Source organism: Schistocerca serialis, chromosome 4, assembly GCF_023864345.2.
Source record: "Schistocerca serialis cubense isolate TAMUIC-IGC-003099 chromosome 4, iqSchSeri2.2, whole genome shotgun sequence".
NCBI classification, from domain to species: domain Eukaryota; kingdom Metazoa; phylum Arthropoda; class Insecta; order Orthoptera; family Acrididae; genus Schistocerca; species Schistocerca serialis.
This window is the reverse complement of record NC_064641.1, coordinates 544505333-544528044: the sequence shown is the minus strand read 5'-3', so window position 1 is coordinate 544528044 and position 22712 is coordinate 544505333.

Sequence of the window (22712 nt, the reverse complement as noted above, 5' to 3'; positions counted from 1 at the left end):
ATTAAATGGGAAACCTACAACAATGTTTGTTAACAAACTCTAACGTATGTGGACACTAAAAGATACCTCACCAGATGACAACTGTTGCCAAGCTCTCGTCCTCTGCTACACTTGCCGCGCCTCCACTACTGGCACCATATCATTGGCATTCGAACTGCTACTGGATGTGAATTCCTCTCCAAAGAACTCAACATCAAACTCATCAAAGATCATCATACAGACCACTAGACTGCAGACAGCTCCATCATCTGACACCACTTGACACTGATAGTGTTGCTCTCAATTCCCACATTTCCACTGACAGTATCCTCATAATCATTGTCCCATGCTACCCTCCAACCAATTTCACATCATTGCTAGTGCCATAAAAGACTCACACTTCTGCCTCAATGCCATAAAACATTCATAATATGGTCGCCCCCACCACATGCCGCATGCCATCCCATCTCCATGACTACCACCTATATGTCATTTGGCATACATCACCTTCCAACGACCATTCTGCTGCTGACAACAACGTTCCTGGAAGACCTCTCCATCTTCATGCAGCCTCACCAACCGCCACACTTCATACAGCCTCCCTCATAGTGTTCTGTGCTACAGGGTGAGGTGGGGGAGGAAACCCTGTGGGAACATTTTGTCAGCAAACACCATCGCTGGCAGTCAACCAGGGCCTTGCACAAAATCTCTCTGACTGCTAGATGACTTTGTTGAGTTCAAATGCTTCTGACATGGATGCTCCTTTCCTTAATAAAAGTGTGTTATATTGTATATGTGTTGTGTTATTATTTTTCATCACCACATTTATACACTGTAACGCTGCAACCATGTAAGAGCTGCTTCATTTCCTCTAAATGGAGGCCATGCATAATTAGACTTTGCTTCCTGTGTTAGGAGGGAATCTCTCACACTGTTTACCAGATGGAAGGTAACTGGGGCCTATGCATGTTTTGTTCTGTAGTATGTTCAGGTGATTCAGGTGCAATAATTTCTATTGATTACACAGGAACCACGCTAAAATTTATAGACGATTATGGACAACGAAAAGTCATATGCAAAGCCACCTCTGAAAATTGTTTGAATAAAAATTTGAGATGTGATGCATTGAGCATCAGTATAGGATAAAAAGTCTCAAGTCATACTACTGTAAAGAATGAGATAAGTCTTAAAGTAGGAAAACACATAAGAAACCTACAAATTCATCAAAACTGCACTGATATGTGACAACTGTGGATGAATATTCTTGCTGTGGCTGCTTAATAGCATAATAATAGAGGAGCCTGACATCTGAACGAAAGAAAAGGTGAGGCATGTGTAGCTCCTCAACAGACTACAAGAAATTGAAGTAAAGGAAAATGATGACACAAAAAATACAAGATTGGAAAACGCGACCTCTGTTCTAGTGGATTCAGATTTCTAAGAAATGTCCGCATTTGTCTTGTCTGATCATGTTAATCTATGTTTATAACCTTCCATAGTTAAAGTTGTGTTAACAACTTTTTATACAATAAAATACAAATTATGTATTGAAAGCCAATTAATCTTCACATAACAACTGAGCAACTTAGTTACGTATTTTTCAGTTTCAGGAACATTCATTGAATTGCTTTGTTTGAAATGCAAAATTAACAGTCCAAATTGGTTTATAATATGCCAGTTACCAACTAACGAAATATTATTGCCAGATTTACCACTGCAGTTTACCAAGCAGAGGATCTAAAATCTCACTATCAAAGAGTGGGATGCATAGCAGACTGCTTGCACAATGCGGCAGTGTGTGGACATGAGAACACATGTGCACGCATGTGTTCTTTCTGCAAATTTTTGTGCAAGCCCTTTAATCACACGAGTTATTTGTAAGCTGTCTTCTTTGTAGACTGACTGTGTTTCTCTAGTATCCTACCAATAAACCGACGTCTGGTACCTGGTTTACTCACTACGAAGTTATGTGGTCTTTCCATTTCATGTCCCTACTAAACTTTACACCCAGGTAATTGTAGGAGTATACCGATTTCGATTATGACTCCCGATATTATAAGAGACAACTTTTTTTTTTTTAGTGAGATGCACAGTTTTACATTTTTGAACATTTAAGACAGGTTACCAATCTTTGTGCCACTTCGAAATCTTATCAAGATCTGACTGAATATTTGTGCAGTGAAATTGGACTGTACTTCATTATACATAACTAAATAATTTGTGAGAAGTCTAAGGTCACTATTAATATGGTCTGCAACGTCATTAATATATTTAATGCGTAGCAAGGGATCAAACACGTTTCTTCTGGGTACACCCAAAGTTATCTCTACATCTGGCAATGACTCTCCATCCCAGATAACTTACTGCATCCTCCCTACCAAGAAAAACTCAGACCGCTCACAAATTTCGCATGATATCCGGTATGGTCGTACTTTTGACATTAAGTGTGTGTGTGTTACAAGTATAACCGCAGATCCCAGACGACAGACATCGTTCTTTCCAACATGTGTCACAATCTGCAGTTGGTGGCATCCACTTCTCTCAATGGCTGCCACAATTGCCTTTTCAACATGTTAAATGAGACCCCCGGACACACACACTGAGTGCACTTGGTGTTTCTTCCCATACCTTGCTGCCATTTGTGTAAGAGATAGTATCATTCACCATATGTGTGAACTGCTGACGTTTAATAGACCCCTACCCATTCGAGTTTGCTCGCCTCGACAGCACTTTTCCGAACAGGTGAAGTGAATCCTATTGGCTCAGTTTAAGTGGGAGACAGCACCTCAAACTTCTTTGTTGGTGGGGTGGGTTTAATATCTTCAGTTCTCCTTTGTCTCTGTCTTCTCTGTAAAGAATGTCTGGACCTGTGACTGTCACACCATTCACAATCAAGAGGACGAGTAGTGACAGATTGTATTTCCTGCTGAACAGGCAGTATCTGTGGGAGAGGATAGTACTTGAGGTGCTTTCGTCATTTCTGATATAAGACTGTCAATAGCCCTCGCAATCCATCCATTCACAGCAGTTTCCAATTCCTTGACAGTAGCCTAGGTGATTTCCATCTGCTTACAGATAGCAACTAGCTTGTCCCATGCCTCAGAACGGCATACATAGTGGGGCTGCATTGTGCCTGGTGCAATATTTTACAGGAAAGAAAAAATTAGCTTTAAACGAAGCTTGTTGATTCTCTTTTAATTTAATTTACAGATCTTTTATGCTACAAGCATTGCCAGTAACCTGTTACAACTGAAGCCAAAAACGATGTATGTATTACGACAGGATATCTTGGTAGCTACAAAATTTACCGTTTCTCTGAAAAGTTTTTCAGATTAAAATCATTAATAAATTCGACAATAGCATTGAATTACGACAAATACATAATCTATATACTACTGTTGAAAGAGAAACTTAATGTGACACAACATGCTAGTTATTTGCAATAATTGTATATCACAAACACAATTTACTGCCAAATAGGTTATATACACACCTGTAGCTTGGAAAAATTATAGAAAAATACGTTGGCAAGCGTATTCTCAAAAATTTCCTTTTTTTTACGAGTAAATGTATAACGAAATTACGGAAGGATTGAATTTGAACAGTAGCCAAACAGTCTTAAACACGCAAGTTAAGTTTACAATTGACAATAAGTTACGAGCTTTTTGCGGCAATCGCAAATGTTCGAAAATACGCAATATTTCACAATACACGCAAGTATTAACGCGATCAATCTGACATTATGTGGGAGCGACATGAACAGCAGACTGTTAGACTCTAGAATTAAGATTTCTCACGCGCTCTTTTCTTACAGTGTTTCTTATTAAAATATGACTTCATGAGCACGTATTACACTGAAGAGCGCTGGCCGAAGTTGCCGTGCGGTTAAAGGCGCTGCAGTCTGGAACCGCAAGACCGCTACGGTCGCAGGTTCGAATCCTGCCTCGGGCATAGATGTTTGTGATGTCCTTAGGTTAGTTAGGTTTAACTAGTTCTAAGTTCTAGGGGACTAATGACCTCAGCAGTTGAGTCCCATAGTGCTCAGAGCCATTTTTGAACACTGAAGAGCGAAAGAACCTAGTTCACCTGTCTAATATCGTATAGGGGGCCCTGCGAGCACGTAGAAGTGCCGCAAACGAAGTGGCATGGACTAATGTCTGAAGCAGTGCTGGAAGGAACTGACACCATGAATCCTGCAGGGTTGTTCATAAATCCTTTAGAGTACGAGAGGGTGGAGATCTCTTTTGAAAAGCACGTTGCAAGGTATCCCAGATATGCTCAATAATGTTCATGTCTAGGGCGTTTGGTGGCCAGTGGAAGTGTTTAAACTCATAAATGTGTTCCTGTAGCAATTTGGACGTGTGAGGTGTCTCACTGACCTGCTGGAATTGTCCAAATCTGTCGGAATGCACAATGGACATGTATGGATGCAGGTGATCAGACAGGATGCATATGTGTCACCTGTCAGAGTCGTATCTAGACGTATCAGGAGTCCCACATCACTGTAAATGCACACGCCACACACCATTACAGAGCCTCCACCAGCTTGAACAGTCCCCTGCTGACATGCAAGGTCCATGGATACATGAGGTTGTCTCCATACCCGTACCCATCCATCCACTCGATACAGTTTGAAACGATCCACCAGGCAACATGTTTCCAGTCACCAACAGTCCAATGTCAGTGTTGACAAACCCAGGCGAGGTGTAAAGCTTTGTGTCATGTAGTCGCCAAGGGTACATGAATGGGCCTTCGGCTCTGAAAGTCCAGATCGATGATGGTTCGTAGAACGTTTCGCTTGCTGACATTTGTTGATGGCCCAGCATTGAAATCTGCAGCAATTTGTGGAAGGGTTGCACCTGTCACGTTGAACGATTCTCTTCAGTCGTCATTCGTCCCGTTCTTTCAGGATCTTTTCCCAGCCACAGCGGTATCGGAGATTTGGTGTTTCTTCACTGTAAACTCGTGAAATAGTCGTTCGTGCGCCGACTGTAACAACACGTTCAAAGTCACTTAAATCTTGATAGCCTGCCCCTGTAGCAGCAGTAACCGATCTAACAACTGCGCCAAACACGTTGTCTTATGTAGGCTTTGCCGACCACAGCGCCATGCTCTACCTGTTTACATATCTCTGTATTTGTATAGGCATGCCTATACCAGTTTCTTTGGTGCTTCTGTGTTTCATACAATGCATTGTATTTCTTGGGCAGAGAATACTTCTATACGCGTTTTTCTTTTTTTTCTTTTTTGTTTTTTTTTTTTTTTTCATTATGTGCAGAGCTCGTGATTTGTACATCTTCACTTGCCGCCATTTTAGTAAAAGGAAGTACAGCTGGTCCACAGAATTACCAGCTTTTGTCACTCAGATGTCACTTTGTAAAGCTGGCTTCCATAGTGGTCTCGTGAGCTACTGTTCACAAAGGACGCCACAAATTCTATGTAGCTGCACGGCTTTCAATAGGAAAGCCTAACACACACAACATTGTGGTCTAGAACCACTCGGAAGTGACGTCAAAATGACATACACATAAACGTGCTGCACACATGTCGATTGATAGAGATCCCTGATCAAAACGAGTTAGGTGAAATTTTTCGGCCTATGTGAGGTATGATTTTGAAACGAGTCTGATCCATTGGTATGTGGGTGTAGTGTGAAAGAAGTATGGCTGTTATTGCATTTACACTGGAGCGAAGAAATGGAAGCGTATTTATAAATTATGTAGAAGTAAATAAATCGTATGGAGTCTCACATTGTCAGATTTTACCTGTTTCTTGATCATTTTGTGATTGATCTATTTACTCCACCAGGGACCAAATAGGTACCTAGCATAAAATGTGTAATTTAGATATACACCTAAATAATAAATGCAGTATTTCCTTACCACAGTTCATAAACATCTTGTAGATCCATACAGAGAGTTGTTATTGCAAACGAAAAATAGCATTTGTTGTCGAATATGAGCTCATATTAGAAAAGAAAAAATACAATAAACTCTTAAGAAAAGAGTCTCTTAGTAAGGCTAATAATTTTTTTTTCTGCTGGGATATATAATATTCCAGTGCAATAATAATGAAATATTGGGTTGCTAAGAGCTGTTACTCGGGTTAAGAAAATAGATATGTTTTCTAGGTTATGCCTGACAGGAAGTTAATAAAACCCTTCTGCAGTCTTCTCAGTTAATTACTAAACTACTTTTCAGAAGGAGCAGCCCTTGTTATACATTTAAGTGGTGGTTGTTTGGCTACATGCAGGACAGCTTTTTTTTCTTGGTATATTAATAATGGCTTCTATGAGCATGCAAACAAATACTGATCGTGCAGAAACAGCTTTAAGGGATTGTGAGAGAAACCTCACAAGGGCACCATAAAATTCTTTTAAAAAAGTATTCATTCTACCACAGTCAAATTGGTAAAAATACTTGTGTGTTGCACTTGAACAATGACGTGCAATGTCACCACACAAAAACTATATAGAGATGTGAGAAGACTGGGTAATTAACGTGACTGCACAAGGTACAAGGCCATTTGCTATGGAATGCACAGCTCTCTCTCAGCAGGAAAATGAAAGAGCAAATTACAAACTATGTTACAAAGAGTGTTATCTTAAATCTTTCACATTACTTCCACTTGTTTGCAAGTTTAACTATGAATTCTCCACAGCTGAATGAAATATCTCTTTTTGTATACGAATCCAGTACATGAGGACTTTCTGTGACTGTGACTGTTCAATTTTTGAAAAAAGTAAATTTTAGTACAATGAACTGAACACTATGAAGCTTTTCTTACTCTTGTTTCAGATTTGTAAAACGTTCTTGTGACCATTCTTACTGTGATATCCTATAAATTTTTTCTGGCTCTTCCATTATCATGGTACATCTACAATTTGCACCACATAATGCAAAGTCACTGTAGATTTGATTCAGAGTTTCAAAAGAGAGAGAGACATTGCTTATTTATTGTGCTATGTAGTGTTGATTAAGAAATTGCCTCCAGGAAAACACTTGATTTTTTGCTTTCAGATGTACATATAATGCTACTGTTAATGTATCTGGTATCCTGTAAATAATTATATTATATGATGCACTTCTGTCTGACAAGATGACCAAAGGAAAAAATTACAGACTATGAGCTATTTTACATCATCTGTGATTAGGAAGACAGGCTACTGTTTGCCTTACAGATAACAGTCAAAGCAAATCACTGTGTCTGCTAACATCTGTAAAATATGTAGCATTCAGTAGAAGGAGTTGTCATTCAGAAATTCTTTTAATTTGCTTCCAAATGTTGGTTGACTACCTGTTAGACTTTTAATACTATTTGGCAAATGACCAAAGATTTTTGTTGCAGCATAATTCACCCCTTTCTGTGCCAAAGTGAGATTTAATCCAGAATAGTGAATATCAACCTTTCTTTAGTGTTGTAGCTATGTACTTCGCTGTTATTTTTTAACTGGGATGGGTTATTAATGACAAATTTCATAAGTGAATATATGTGTTGCGAAGGTACTGTGAATATCCCGAGTTCCTTAAATAAATGTATGTTAGGTGATCTTGGGTGGGCTCCAGCTATTATTCTGATTACACGCTTTTGTGCAATTAACACTTTCTCTCTTAATGACGAATTGCCCAAAAAAAATATGATGCAGTATGAAAGCAGTGAACGAAAATACGAATAGTAGGCTAATTTACTGATATGTTTTTCACCAAAATTTGCAAAACCCTAATAGCATAAGTAGCTGAACCTAACCATTTCAGCAGGTCATCGATGTGTTTCTTCCAGTTCAATTTCCCATCAATGCACACATCCAGAAATTTTGAGTATTCTACCTTAGCAACAGACTTCCATTCGTAGTGTATATTTATCAGTGGTGTTATGCCATTTACTGTACAGAATTGTATAAACTGTGTTTTCTCGACATTTAGTGAGAGTCCACTTGCAGAGAACCACTTAAAAACTTTTTGAAAGACATTATTTGCAGTTTTCTCAGTTGATTCTTGTTCTTGGGTGTGATTACTATACTTATATCATCATTAAAAAGAACTAACTTTGCATATTCATGAATATAAAGTGGCAGGTCGTTAATATATATTAAGAACAATAAGGGACCCAAGACTGAACCCTGTGGAACACCTATCTTGATACCTCCTCAGTTAGAGGACTCTCCTGGTTTTTGTAGACTATCTGTACTGTTAATTTCAACCTTCTGCAGTCTTCCAGTTAAGTATGAATTAAACCATTTCTGCACAGTCCCACTCATACCATAATACTTAAGCTTATCCAGAAGAATTTCATGATTCACATAATCAAAAGCCTTTGAGAGATCCCAAAATATCCCAATGGGTGATGTTCGGTTATTCATTGCATTTAATATTTGATCAGTAAAGCATATATAGCATTTTCTGTTGAAAAACATTTCTGAAAACCAAATCGACATTTTTTTAGTACTTCATTTTTACAAATATGTAATGCTACTCTTTAATACATTACTTTTTCAAGAATTTTGGATAATGCTGTCAGAAGTGAGATTGGGTGGTAGTTGTTAGCATCAGATCTATCCCCTTCTTTATGCAATGGTTTAACAAAAGCATATTTCAGTCTAATTGGAAAAATTCCCTGTTTCAGTGAGCTACTACATATGTGGCAGAGAATCCTACTTATTTGTTTGGAACAAGCTTTTAGCACTCTGTTGATAATGCCATCAATTCCATGTGAGCTTTCACTTTTGAGTGAATTTATTATTTTCCCTAATTTCAGTTGGAGAGGTGGGTTGAATTTCAATTTTATCAAATTGCATAGGTACTGCCTCTTCCATATACTGCCTTGCATTTTCTAATGAGTAACTGAAACCTATTTTCTCTACAACACTTAAAAAATGATTATTAAAAATGTTTTCTACTTCTGACTCCTTGTTAACAAACTTTTCATTGTGTTTGATAGAAATACAGACTTCCTGTGCTTCAGTTTCCCTGCTTCCCTTTTCACAATATTACAAATTGCTTTAATTTTATTATCAGATGTTCTAATCTCAGACATAATGCACATACCGAGCGAGGTGGCGCAATGGTTAGACACTGGACTCGCATTCGGGAGGATGACGGTTCAATCCCGCGTCCGGCCATCCTGATTTAGGTTTTCCGTGATTTCCCTAAATCGCTCCAGGCAAATGCCGGGATGGTACCTGTCAAAGGGCATGGCCGACTTCCTTCCCCGTCCTTCCCTAATCCGATGAGACCGATGACCTCGCTGTCTGGTCTCCTTCCCCAAAAAACCAACCAACCAACCTAATGCACATACTTCTGGACTTTTTAATAGCTTTTCTTAATACAGAGCAGTAGTTTTTCTAATGTTTCATTGTTTTGGGATCATTACTCCTCCTAGCTATAAGATACATTTCACTTTTCTGTTTACAAGATATTTTTATCCCTTTAGTAAGCCATGGCTTTTTACATGATTTCTTACATTTATATTTCACTGTTTTCTTAGGGAAACTTTTCAAATATACTCACAAAGGTATCATGAACTAGGTTAAATTTTAAATTAGCAGTCCGCATCTCGCGGTCGTGTGGTAGCGTTCTCGTTTCCCACACCCGGGTTCCCAGGTTCGATTCCCAGCAGGGTCAGGGATTTTCTCTGCCTCGTGATGACTGGGTGTTGTGTGCTGTCTTTAGGTTAGTTAGATTTAAGTAGTTCTAAGTTCTAGGGGACTGATGACCATTGATGTTAAGTCCCATAGTGCTCAGAGCCATTTGAACCATTTTTTTTTTATTAGCATCATGTTCCCTGCACACCTCATCCCAGTCTAACTGTTGCAAGCTTTCCCTAAAATTTTGAAGTGTTGAATCATTAATGGAACACACTATTTTGGAGGACTGTTTTGCATTACTGTATGGAGCTATATCAAATACTGTAACTAGCTGTGCATTGTGATCAGACAGACCATTCTTAACAGGAAAAGTTTTTATTTGATTAAATTTGTCTTGGTCTATGAATATGTTATATATCAGTGTGCTGCTTTCCTGTACCACCCAAGCAGGAAAATCAATAAGTGATTTCAAATTGAAAGAACCAAGTAATACTTCAAGGTCAAGTTTTCCATCTGACTCTTTCAGAAAATCTACATTGAAATCTCCACAAACAATAATCTGCTTTCCTCTGTCTGACAGGTACCACAACAAAGAGTCCAAGTTTTTCAAAAATAGTTGAAAATTTCCCAATGAAGACCTATACACAGCTACAATTATAAAAGTGCCTTTATTTAGTTTAAGCTCACATGCACATGCTTCTATGTGTTGCTCTATGCAAAGTTTTTTTGTTTCCAAATTTTTTACACTATGACTGATTTTAACATATATGGCAACTCCTCCTCTCTCCATAGTGTCTCTACTTACATGTGCTGAAAGCTTATATCCACCCACATTTACCATTTCTATACCTGTGACTACATGATGTTTAGATAGGCATAGTACATCTATTCCACCCTCAGTTTCTAAATCTTCTAAACAAACAAGAAGCTCATCTACTTTGTTTTTTAATCCCCTGATATTCTGATGCAATATATTAACATTATGTTTTACTGTGCTTTTATGTGAAACTTGTGACATACTAACATTATTTTTCACTGTACTGTTATGACAATCTTGTGATATTTTCACATCACTAGTATTGGCCTGTCTGAACTTTTTATTAAGATTAATTTCAATCAATGTAGGATGATTGGATACTGATCTTAGCTTAAAAAAGTACTCCCATGAGTTTCAGTGCCCCCCCCCCTTAAAGATTTTGCTATCATCCCAGCTAGTTTACCCTTCGCTTTCCTACTGAGATGCAGGCCTTGTCTTGTGAACTCCCGCGTACCAATACCTTCAAGAGGAATCAAACCTATGCTTGGCAAAGTAGCAGCCCAAAGCATCTGATCTAGCTCTATATTGACCCTCCTGACAGAGCTGTTCAATTGGGGCCATTCATACTGCATGAAAGCAGGAACCAAGCCCACATTTGTATGGTTTGTTGCAGATGTGCTGTGTGATGTTTAAATTTGTTGTTGATTCTGTGATACATACATGTTCAGCATTTTGCAAATTCCAGTGACACTTCAAAGCAAAATAAATAAGACACTGGTAACAAACACATGTAGTGTTGTAAACTCCTTGAACAAGTACTTTGTTGTTACTGACAGCTTGGGGTTATCATGTTCAGTAAACAATGCAAAGTAGTACCCGAGACCAGTCTCTACAAATAACTTCAGTAAAATGGAAACAACACTCACTTCTCCCTAAGAAGTAGCATCCATCATAAAATCCTTAAAATCAAAGTATTCCAGCGGTTATGATGACATACCAACCAAGTTAATTTAATGTGAGTTGAGCTCTACCTTAAGTTATGTTTTGTAATAAATCTCTTATCAGCAGACTTCAGTTGTCAGTGTAGATGTGTAGCCATTTCAGTTGCTAAAATCAGTACTTAAAGATACCATGTGTATTTATTGTGAGTTTCTTATGTAGATCATACCAGTGTACACCCAATTTAGTCAATACAAGTAACTCTATGACCATAATTTATACGTAAAAGTGTTCTCAGAGTATAATAACTGTCATATCCAATCACACTGTGAATGTTGCTTTTATGTCAGGTCTTTCTCTTGGGTGTTGAATCTTCAAGTTATGTGTAATGAACTGCCTTAAGTTACAGACAAAGAATCATAATATACAGCCAAGCAGTTTAAATGCCTGCTGAAGCATCAAAGCTTGAAGATGACAATGACAAGTCAAATACATTTGTTGAATTTGTAACAATATTATTAAAAGGATGGTTGCTACTCACCATATAGCAGAGGTGCCAAGGCACAGAAGGCTCAACAATAGTACTGTCACACAATAAGCTTTCAGTTATGAAACGTCCCCTCAGAAAAATTATTGAATTACTGTGCTGATAAACCTCTCACATTATTTGATTTTCAAACAGTTGAGCAGAACTGAACGTACTCAGGCATTTCGCTATTTACCTATTCTGATCAACACTAAACTGACACACAATATTTTCAGCGCAATGCAATCTGACTTTCAATAATCCCTACAAAAGAATGGCCCTCTCTTACATTAAACTATACCTTTCACAAATCACTTACCTCACAAAAATCTTCATTACTTGAACTACTGCAATAAAGCGAGCGCCACTACTGCCAGCTAAATAAAAGATTCAAACTACTGAAGGCACTAATTACTGATAGTCATAGTTAGCAAATGAAAGATTTTGATAGAGAACCAACAATGTATTTACCTTAATAGTGTTCAAAAGTCATTATATATATATATATATATATATATATATATATATATATATATATATATATATATATATATATATCAGTTCATGACATCCAGTCTTACAAATTTACTGTCTCTGTCCAGATCATCCACTCTCAAAACTCCGCCATCTCACTCCCCACATCCACCACTGCTGGCGGCTCACCTCCAACTGTGCAACGCTATGTGCTGTTAACAGCCAACTGCCCACTACAATAGAGAATATTTCAACAATACCAACCAGCCACAGACTGCACACAGCACAGCCAGTGATTTTCATTAGAGCGCTACGTGGCGGTGGCGTTACCAATATAAGAGCCTAAACAGCCTACTTACATAGCCCCCATGCTCCGCACAAAAAAATTTACAAATCGTTTTGGGCACTGGCCAATACATATTTGTTAAATTTTTTCACAATTATAATAACAAAGAAATCAATTCACACATTTATTGACACAATGTTGGTCAAAAGCTAAAACTTTCTCACAGTCCATAAAGACAGTCCTGATCATTCACCACAGTAAAATTGCAGCGGTTTTTTTTTTTTTTCAAAGTCTGAGCAGTAAAAGAAAATGCACATGGAAGTAGTGGATTTCCATGCAATCTTGAACAAGTAGTGTTGTCCTTCCAACAGAAAGACAGTGCTGACTCTTGACATGCAGACAGGTAATGGGCCACAACAGAGCAAACCCACAGCAGAGCCAGTCGAAGTTTTGAAGAATATTGGTAGGTAGGTCATCACAGAGCAGACCCACTGTAATCCTGGTAGAGATTATGGTATTGGTGGGCCACCAAAGATGCAGACCCACTGTAGTCCTTGTAGAGACGGCCAGCAGTCATCTGTTGCGACTGTACAGGTGCACAATCACCATCGAACAGTCTTGCGGACAATATAGCAAGTCCATAAACCAACACTTGTGCACTCACATTGCTGAATTCTTAACATACATGCAAACACTAACAGTCCCAGCTTCTCACATATTGTGCATATATTATGACCAACATAAATGTGTGCAGTGAAATGAACGCTTACAAGTTACTTAATTTGATGAACTGGTGTCAATTACAATTTTATAACATGAGAATACAATCACAAAGGTACAGAAAACATCATTAAAAACGTAATAATACAGATAACATTTGTAGTAATACAGGCTTTACAAAAGAATAGAAATAGGCATATATATCAGTGTTACAGGAAGTATGACATAAGTAAATATATAAAATAATGAGAATAGTTTTCGAAACATTAATTTTACGCAAAAGCATTAAAACAGAACAGAATAAATAATGTCTAAACATCTTTACAAAGAATATAACATATTATTAGAAAAATTCTACAACATAAGTCTTATCAGATAAACACATCAAGACAGGAAGAACACAAATACACAAGGGTACACAAACACATAGCGGAATAATACAAAGGGAAAGGACAGGGTTTGTTTTACTGCAGTATATTGCAAACAAAACTTTCTTCACTTCTTGGAGATCTCCCTTCATTCATCATTATTCCCAAAAAGTCTTATCTATACCTGCTTTCTGTATTCTATTCATATTTCTTTCAAAATAATTATTTCTCAGTGTACAACAGTCATTTTGGCCCAAATCTTTTTTATATAACTTCTCAATGCATTCTTTACCTATTCTCCATAGTTAGTTTCTTATATAGTCTACCCCCTCTTAAGCTAACTTAAATCTACTGAGATCAGATATATATACTAAGGGACGAGGTAATGCAGCAGTACAAAACAATTAACACAAACAGCAATGACAAAAAAATGCAAATTGGCAAAGCAAGCAACAGTATATCTAAATTAGCAGAGCAAATGCTACATTACAACAAATATGAGCCAATGTGCAGCAAAAAGAAAAAAAATCAGTAGTAAAACTGGCTTAACAGAGTAATACAAAGTCAAATTCAGTAACACTATGCCGGGTAAACAGCAACAGCAAATGCTATAACTTATACCTAAACATGGCAAAGCTCAAGCAGAAAAAATATTACACTAAAGACAACAATGCAGATAAGGGAAATGTCTACTCACATCTTAATGTCTACGTAATTAAAGTGGTGCACCACAACAAGTTATTCTACCAAAAAAATTACCAAGTAGTTGAAAAGAAAATTATGTATGCAGTTACTGTTATTAGTCCCTTCGTATTGGTCTTTCCTTTCCAAGTGCTCCCTTTTTGGAGAATGTGGATCATAAAATTATTATTTAATAGATCTGTTGACAGAAAGTGTTCACATTAGCAAATGCATTTAATTTTATTTTATATAACCAATGCTGTAACACAGCTGGAAACCAGATATCAAATGAAATAAGCAACTATGTAAAGCAAAGCTTAAAAACATCATTCAATAGCCATGTGGCATTTCATAAGTCAGTAGAAATTCTCTCAAGTCTCGTAGAAAGACACATGTCATAATCAAGTGTGCAGATGTAACAGTATTTCCCATCAATTCATAAGCATTTCAGAAAGTAGCACAAATCACGTGCTCCACAGTATAATCATATGTTTCCACGTAATAGCGTGTCATATTTGCGATTCTTTCTACAAAGGAATGTCAATAGCGAGGTTAATGGCCTCTTTTTTCTCCACCTAATGGCTTTTTCTCGAGGCGGCTGGCACAGCTGGCCGCTCACAACCCATTACTTTAAGGTCACTTGGCTTTCTTACCGAAATATTTACGACAGCAGTTTGCTCTACAGTGACAGTCTCATATAAAAAATTTCACAGGTCGAGAATTTGCGTTACAAATGTGTAGAAAGAAAATCCTATAAATATAACAGTGTCCAAAAAATTTTCGTCGGCATTGTAATACATTCACGCATTTACACACAGTTCATAACTCTTAAAGTACGATTCTTGGTTTCCAACATCCTTTTTCACAGATCCGTGTCCCTAATCACTACTCATTATTCCTTACCTTATTACACATATACATATTCGTCGACACTTCTTCAATATTTCATAATAATAAATACCTCATATAGCATCAGCTTATTGATCATAAACATACCTCAACAGCATAATACACATCGTCGTCGTAATAATAACATCATAACACCTCAGTCAAATCTCAAAATCGTCGTTGCTTCCTCCAATAATTTCAAAACCCAAAAAAAAATTTCTCTGCTCATTTCAATCATGTCATCTACCTCAAACGTACTTTAAAAATCATGATCCCATACCAAATACATCATTCAAAGCTCTCATAGTATCACAATGGTTCCGAAAAAATATGAACAGTTCACAAAGTACAGACAAAATACGATTGCATAAGTGTGAAGTTATCCAGCTGTGTAATTACGTAAACATCTGTCACTGACGTAGTAAAAAAAAATGTTTGTTTCCCTGTTAAATAATCAGATAGCTGTGTAATTCTGTGTTAGAGAAATATGGTACCGATGTGTAAAGTTGTACAAGCAAATACCATATTAGCTAGGGCTCCTTGTGCTTGCCAAACACATGATACACAAAATAGGCGTGTACCCCCCTGAGGATTAATGTAATTATACCCTCAGGGTGTTACAGATTACAGCAACTGAATGAAATGTATCACCGAAAACTTTCTTTGTAGCTTTGTAATTCAAAAATCTTTAAAAATAAATGTTTTAAGTACAAAATTAATCACTCAAATACGTGTACTGTGGCGCTGGTAAAAAAATGTGCCAAGTGTCGTAATTATCGTCGTCCATAAGCGAAGTTCTGTAGAAGTCACTGTACATACCTCGTAATAAACAAAAGTGAAATGCTTTGCCTATAGATATCGTAGTTATTACGCTTATTGCTGTGATGTAGTAAGTACTGTACTGTAACGTTTTGTTGTGCTACGGAAAAGGTTGTCTCATTGTAGCTATACCACAAAAGTTACTACTAAAACATGCTTTACTTTCCAGAAGAATTCAGAAAAACTGTGCAGATATAAAGCAGATACACCACAAAAGCAACAATGTAAATTGTGTCACACATTAGTAGCGTCATGATATAGTCGTGTAGCTGTCAAATAAACTAACCACTGTGTCATCTGGTATCTCTCAGAAAGCACTTTAAATCCATAATGTATTTTCAAGTAAACCAAAATGTTGCAGTAAAACCTCATTAGCAGTACTGGTATATGTTCTATATATGTAAGCCGTATATTCGTTACGTAATAGTGCAACCAACAAGCAAGCATGTGCAAATAACAACACTGCGCTGTCTGTTCACTATAACAATGCATTCGTAATTACTGTCTAAATATGTTCCAGACTGGATAGTTAACTTTAAAACATAGTTGCATGTTAACATTTTCTACGTCTGACGAAGCGTACTAGTAACGTGAAGTGAAAAATTTTATAGCAAAGACTAAGTTAAAAAGCAGATTATCTTTCAATAAACGGTTTTGCATGTGAAATGTGGTGCAATCCTTTACTCTTCATAGTACTCAGAGTTTCAACTTGAATGCAATTATCATGCAGTATATGTCGGTAAAGAATACTGGAATTCTTCTCTGAGCCAGCCGGCACACGTGGCTGCCTGCGGTGCGAGTCATTGTCTGCTATCTCTTTGTTGGCGTGCGTTATTGGGATTAGGAGACCTCACTTCTACAAATTCACCTTGCCGAGAGGGCTCTGCCTTGTATGAATCCCGCCAGTTCTGATGAAATTCAGGTCTGTTATTACGATTATATCGTCTGTCGTCATGTCCGTAGATTCCATAGTTTCTCTTTTGTTGGTCATGTGGTGGAGAATTTCTCCCGGAATCGTAATTGCGAGCTGAACTGTTGCGTCTGAAGTTATTCTGTCTCCCTTGATAATTATTGTTTTGGTTCCCATATTGTCTGTTTCTCTCATTGTCTCTGTGATATCCATTACCGCAGAGAGGTGATCTTTCCTTGGAATTATTACTACTCTGCCAACGGTTGTCATACGGGTGGTGTCTGTTTTGGTCACGAATTACGTTGTAAGAATAGCACTGTCGTGTCCAGTTATTATTTGTTTCATCGCGGAATAGTGACGGATGTGACCTGTAATTGTTGTGCTCTTGTTTTCGCGTCCAGTTTTTGTAAGAGTCCCTGAAAAGCTTCAGTGTCGTGTTTGCAACGTCCTGCCAAAATAATATGTTGTAAATGTCCAGGCAATTTGATTAAGCAAATGCCGATGAGTTCTGAGGGGCTGTATGGGTTTGAAAGATACTGATTCTTAAGGCCCATCCACACGCAACGACCTGTCTGCGCAAATGTCTGCGCACATCACATCTGCGCAGACAGATCGTTGCGTGTGGACAGAAGATTTGCACCAACCTGAGGTGTGTGCAAACCTGGAAGTTGGAGTTGGAGGTTTGAGCGAAACCTCTCAAATCTGTCGGTTCAAACCACATCTACGCAGACACGTTGGAGCGTGTGGACAGGAGATCGTCGCAAATCTGGCGCGAAACAGCTGTTTGCTCAGTCTAGTGTTTGTATTTGTGTGCACAGGGCATTAAAATGGCTGATACTCGTCAGTGTTCTCGAGAGTTTGTAAGTGAATTCATTGAAATATACAGAAACCACCCATGTTTGTGGAAGATTAAAAGTAAAGAATATAGTGACCGAGACAAAAAGACAGCAGCATACAATGCTCTAATTGAAAAATTGCGGGCAGTTGGCGCCTCGGCAAACAGAGAAACGCTAATAAAAAAAATAATTTCGTTGCGAACTGGCGAAATTATTTGCGGATGGATGTCGAAACTTATAATTATCTCTTAAAGCATGTAACCCCTCATATTATGAGAAAAAATACTTGTATGAGAAGGGAAATTTCTCCTCATGAACGCCTGGCAGTAACTTTAAGATTCCTAGCAACAGGAAGGAGCTACAATGATTTGGAATTTTCATCTGCAATATCGAAACAAGCATTGAGTGAAATAATACCCAACACACGTGAAGCTATTTACGCTTTCCTGAAGGATGAGTTCATGAAGGCAAGTCAAGTAAATTAGTCTGCCAGCGAACTGTTTACCGAAAAGAGTTATTCAAAGTTCAGAAATCTAGAAGATCTGGTGTAGGAGTAGAGCAAGTATACCAGCCAACGTTATGGTATTTTGATCTACTTGGCTTTCTTAGTGATCACGAAACGCCAAGACCAAGCAGGAGTACAATTGAAGATGAAATTGGAGTGCCAATGTGCGAGGAAATGGAACACGAGGTTATGTAAAACAAAACAGGTTCGCCCTGCAACTCTCGCAGTAAATTTACGTGACAAAACTACTTTCGCTTTAGCAGCCACTGTCTGCACCATTTTGAGCGCTTTCTCTGTTTCCTGCGGTTGGTCTGAATGTTTTTTGCAACACAAGTTGCGAACACAGACCGCAACAGAACTTCCTCCATTTCTATTTTTCAAAATAACTGAATTAAATTTTGACGTTTTCGGGGAGCGTAGTCGCTTGCCACTGATATTTCTTTTCTACACCGACAGATGGCGGGCGAGTAGTAGATTGGGGTTTGTGTCGTGTGAACACACCACATTTGCAGCGATCTTTTGCATGTACAGACATCTGCGGCGATGTCTGCACAGACAGATCGTTGCGTGTGGACCGGGCTTTATGTAACATGTCTTCGAAATATTTGACAAGACTAGAAAATTCCGATTGTTCGAAATGTTTCGTCATTATGTTGTTATGTTTTACTCGGTCTTGTGTAGCTTGAGACCAATATGCTGAGAGGTAGGCATGATAAAATTCTCCTTCACTGTGACAATCGTGGATGACGGATCGCATTCTCACAGCTGGTTTATTTCCTAAGCAGCCACACATAAATTCTAATCTGTGCTCTAATGACCAATTGGGAGGAAAACAATGAGAGAATTGATGAAGCCACGCTTGGGGATGAATGTCGTTGCCGGAATTCTTAAATGTTTTGAATTTATGTGTAGTAATAAACAGCTTATAGTCAAAATCATCATTCGGCGAGTCGCATATCGGTCATTGTTACTGCGTTTCGGCGGTTCCATCTCAAAATTCGGTGTACCTTGCCAATTTCTTTCATAATTTCTGAAGTGACCTGTGTTATTATTTTGTGGCTGTTCCGTATTTCTATGTCCCTCTCACCGTATTGGAGCGCGAGTGTCCTCTGAAATAGGTAATTCTTGTATCACCTGTATCAACTGATCTTGTACTTCCTGGATTTCTCTTTGGTGTTGCGTATTAATTTGATTCTGATTTTGTTTGAAATTCCTAATTTGTTCGTACTCTTCTGTATCATTAAAGACTACCAGTCTTGTGTCATTCAGATTGGCATCTACCTTCGTAGATAAATTATTTAGCTGATCCGAAAGTTCGACCACTTTCTCTGATAATGAACTAATTTCCTCCATGTGTCTTTCTGAACCAATTTTCAGAGTATCTACTGTGTCCTTTTAAGTTTTCCTGAGTTTTTGCAAGTAGCGTAACCGAATCAGTAGATGCAACTGAGTCAATTTTAGCCCGTCTCGTGATTTTCATGAACAATAGTTTGCAGTTCTTTTATGGCTGCTTCGTGATTCTGTAACGCATTTTCATGCTGCGAAAAAATGGGTTGAAAATGCTCACAAATTTGTGTTTTTACATCATTAAAGACTTTTTGACATTTCGATTCGATGTTATGTAACTCAGTAGTAAAATTGTCACATGTTTGTTCAAGTGTGGTGTCTAACTTTTGAAGATTTTGTTCCATTGTATCTAACTTTCGAAGATTTTGTTCCATTGTGTCTAACTGTTGCTGTGTTTGTCTCTGATTTTGTTCCATTGTGTCTAACTTTTGAAGATTTTGTTCCATTGTGTCTAACTTTTGAAGCTTTTGTCCCATTTGTTGCATTAATTGTAATAACAATGCACTGGTGTCTGAAACATGTTCCTCAGAGCTATTCGGCAGTGCATTTGAACCGGTAATATTCGCATTTTGAAAAGCAGAAAATGTGTCTTGATTTATTTGACAAAACGGCGATTACACAAAACCTGAATCTACAGTATTTGCAAGATTGGGTCCTGTCATTTCGGGAATCCTGAGGCGAGCTGTTGCCGACCGATCGATCGATAATGCTTCCCTGTTCACTATTTGTTTCACTGTCTACGCTATTATTTGCCCCCGGCTCAATTTCCCTATGCACTATTACCAAATTACTACTTTGAATGTCTGTTAATTCACTACACAGTAGTGCTGATAAGCTACGCTCGTCGCCACTATTATTTCTCAGTTTACTTTGGAGCCTAGTGTTACGTTTTTCACACGCCATTATTGTCACAATATTTCACACGATAACATAGAAAAGCACAATTTGAAGAGCAAAATAAGAAAACACTTTAACATAGCACTGAAAATAATATCTAGTTAATTGCAAGCGCAGCTGCGAAATGCTTGGTGCAAATCTGCATGCATGCCACAACTGTTTCACTGTACAACAATGAAAAACTACAACTACAAAGGAAATTCTCTCTATAATTACGCGCTAGCAATAAACAATAGCTACACTAATTACACAAACCACAAGAAAAAATCAGAAGATTCCAGTGAGGTATCCTCAGCTAAGGGTCGACATATGTAACATCCCCCTAGAAAAATTATTGAATTACTGTGCTGATAAACCTCTTACATTATTTGATTTTCAAACAGTTGAGCAGAACTGAACGTACTCAGACATTTCGCTATTTACCTATTCTGATCAACACTAAACTGACACACCATATTTTCAGCGCAATGCAATCTGACTTTCAATAATCCCTACAAAAGAATGGCCCTCACTTACATTAAACTATACCTTTCACAAATCACTTACCTCACAAAAATCTTCGTTACTCGAACTACTGCAATAAAGCGAGCGCCACTACTGCCAGCTAAATAAAAGATTCAAACTACTGAAGGCTCTAATTACTGATAGTCATAGTTAGCAAATGAAAGATTTTGATAGAGAACAAACAATGTATTTACTTTAATAGTGTTCAAAAGTCATTATATATATATATATATATATATATATATATATATATATATATATATATATATATCAGTAGTTCATGAAATCCAGTCTTACAAATTTACTGTCTCTGCCCAGATCATCCGCTCTCAAAACTCCGCCACCCTCACTCCCCACATCCACCACTGCTGGCGGCTCACCTCCAACTGTGCAACGCTACGTGCTGTTAACAGCCAACTGCCCACTACAATAGAGAATATTTCCACAATGCTAACCAGACACAGACTGCACACAGCACAGCCAGTGATTTTCATACAGAGCGCTACGTGGCGGTGGCGTTACCAATATAAGAACCTAAACAGCCTACTTACATAGTCAACAAGGCCTTTGTCAAAAACAACCAACACACACACACAAAAGCGCGAACATAAATGCAACTCACACACACATGACCACAGTCTCTGTGTACGAACAGCAGTGCATGATGGGAAAGACAGTTGGGTGGAGGTAAGGAAGAGGCTGGGGCAAGGAGAGGGAAAGGGTGGGGGATGGTAAAGTGCTACTGTGGGAGCGTGCAGGGACGAGTTGGAGCAGTAGGGAGGTTAGGCAGAGGGTGAGAGGGTGTGGGAGAGAGGGGAGAAGTGGAAAAGGAGAGAAGTAAAAAGACTGGGTGTGTTGGTGGAATAGAGGGCTGTGTAGTGCTGGAATGGGAACAGGGAAGGGGCTAGATGGAAAGGGATGATGACTAACGAAGGTTGAGGCCAGGAAGGTTAAAGGAATGTAAGCTACATTGCAGGGAGAGTTCCCAACTGTGCAATTCAGAAAAGCTGGTGTTGTTGGGGAGGGCCTACATGCTACAGGCTGTGAAGCAGTCACTGAAATGAAGAACACTGTGGTGGGTGGCGTGCTCAGCAACAGGATGGTCCAGTTGTTTCTTGGCCACAGTTTCTCAGTGGTCTTTCATGCAGACAGACTGCTTGTTGGTTGTCATCTCCATGCCGATTGCACACAGTGGTTGCAGCTTGGCTTGTAGATCACATGACTGCCTTTGATGGGATAGTTTGATGTTAGTGACTGGACTGGAGTAGGTGGTGGTGGGAGGATCTATGGATTAGGTCTTGCATTTAGGTCTGTTACAGGAATATGGGCCATGAAGCAAGGGGTTTGCAGCAGGGATTGTGTAAGGTTGGACAAGGATTTGTGTGGTTTGGTGGACAGTGAATACCATTGCAGGTGGCAGGAGGGGGGGTTGGGGAAGGATAGTGGGTATGATATTTCTCATTTCAGGGCACGATAAGAGACAGTCGAAACCATGACAGAGAATGTAATTTAGTTGCTATAGTTCTAGGTGGCAATGAGTCACAAGGGGAATGCTCCTCAGTGTGTGGACGATGGGACTTTGGGAGATGCGACTGACTGGAAAGATAAGGCATGGGAGATCTGTTTTTGTACAAGGTAAGGGGTAGGGGGCTAATTACGGTCTGTAAAGGTCTCAGTGAGATCCTTGGTGTAT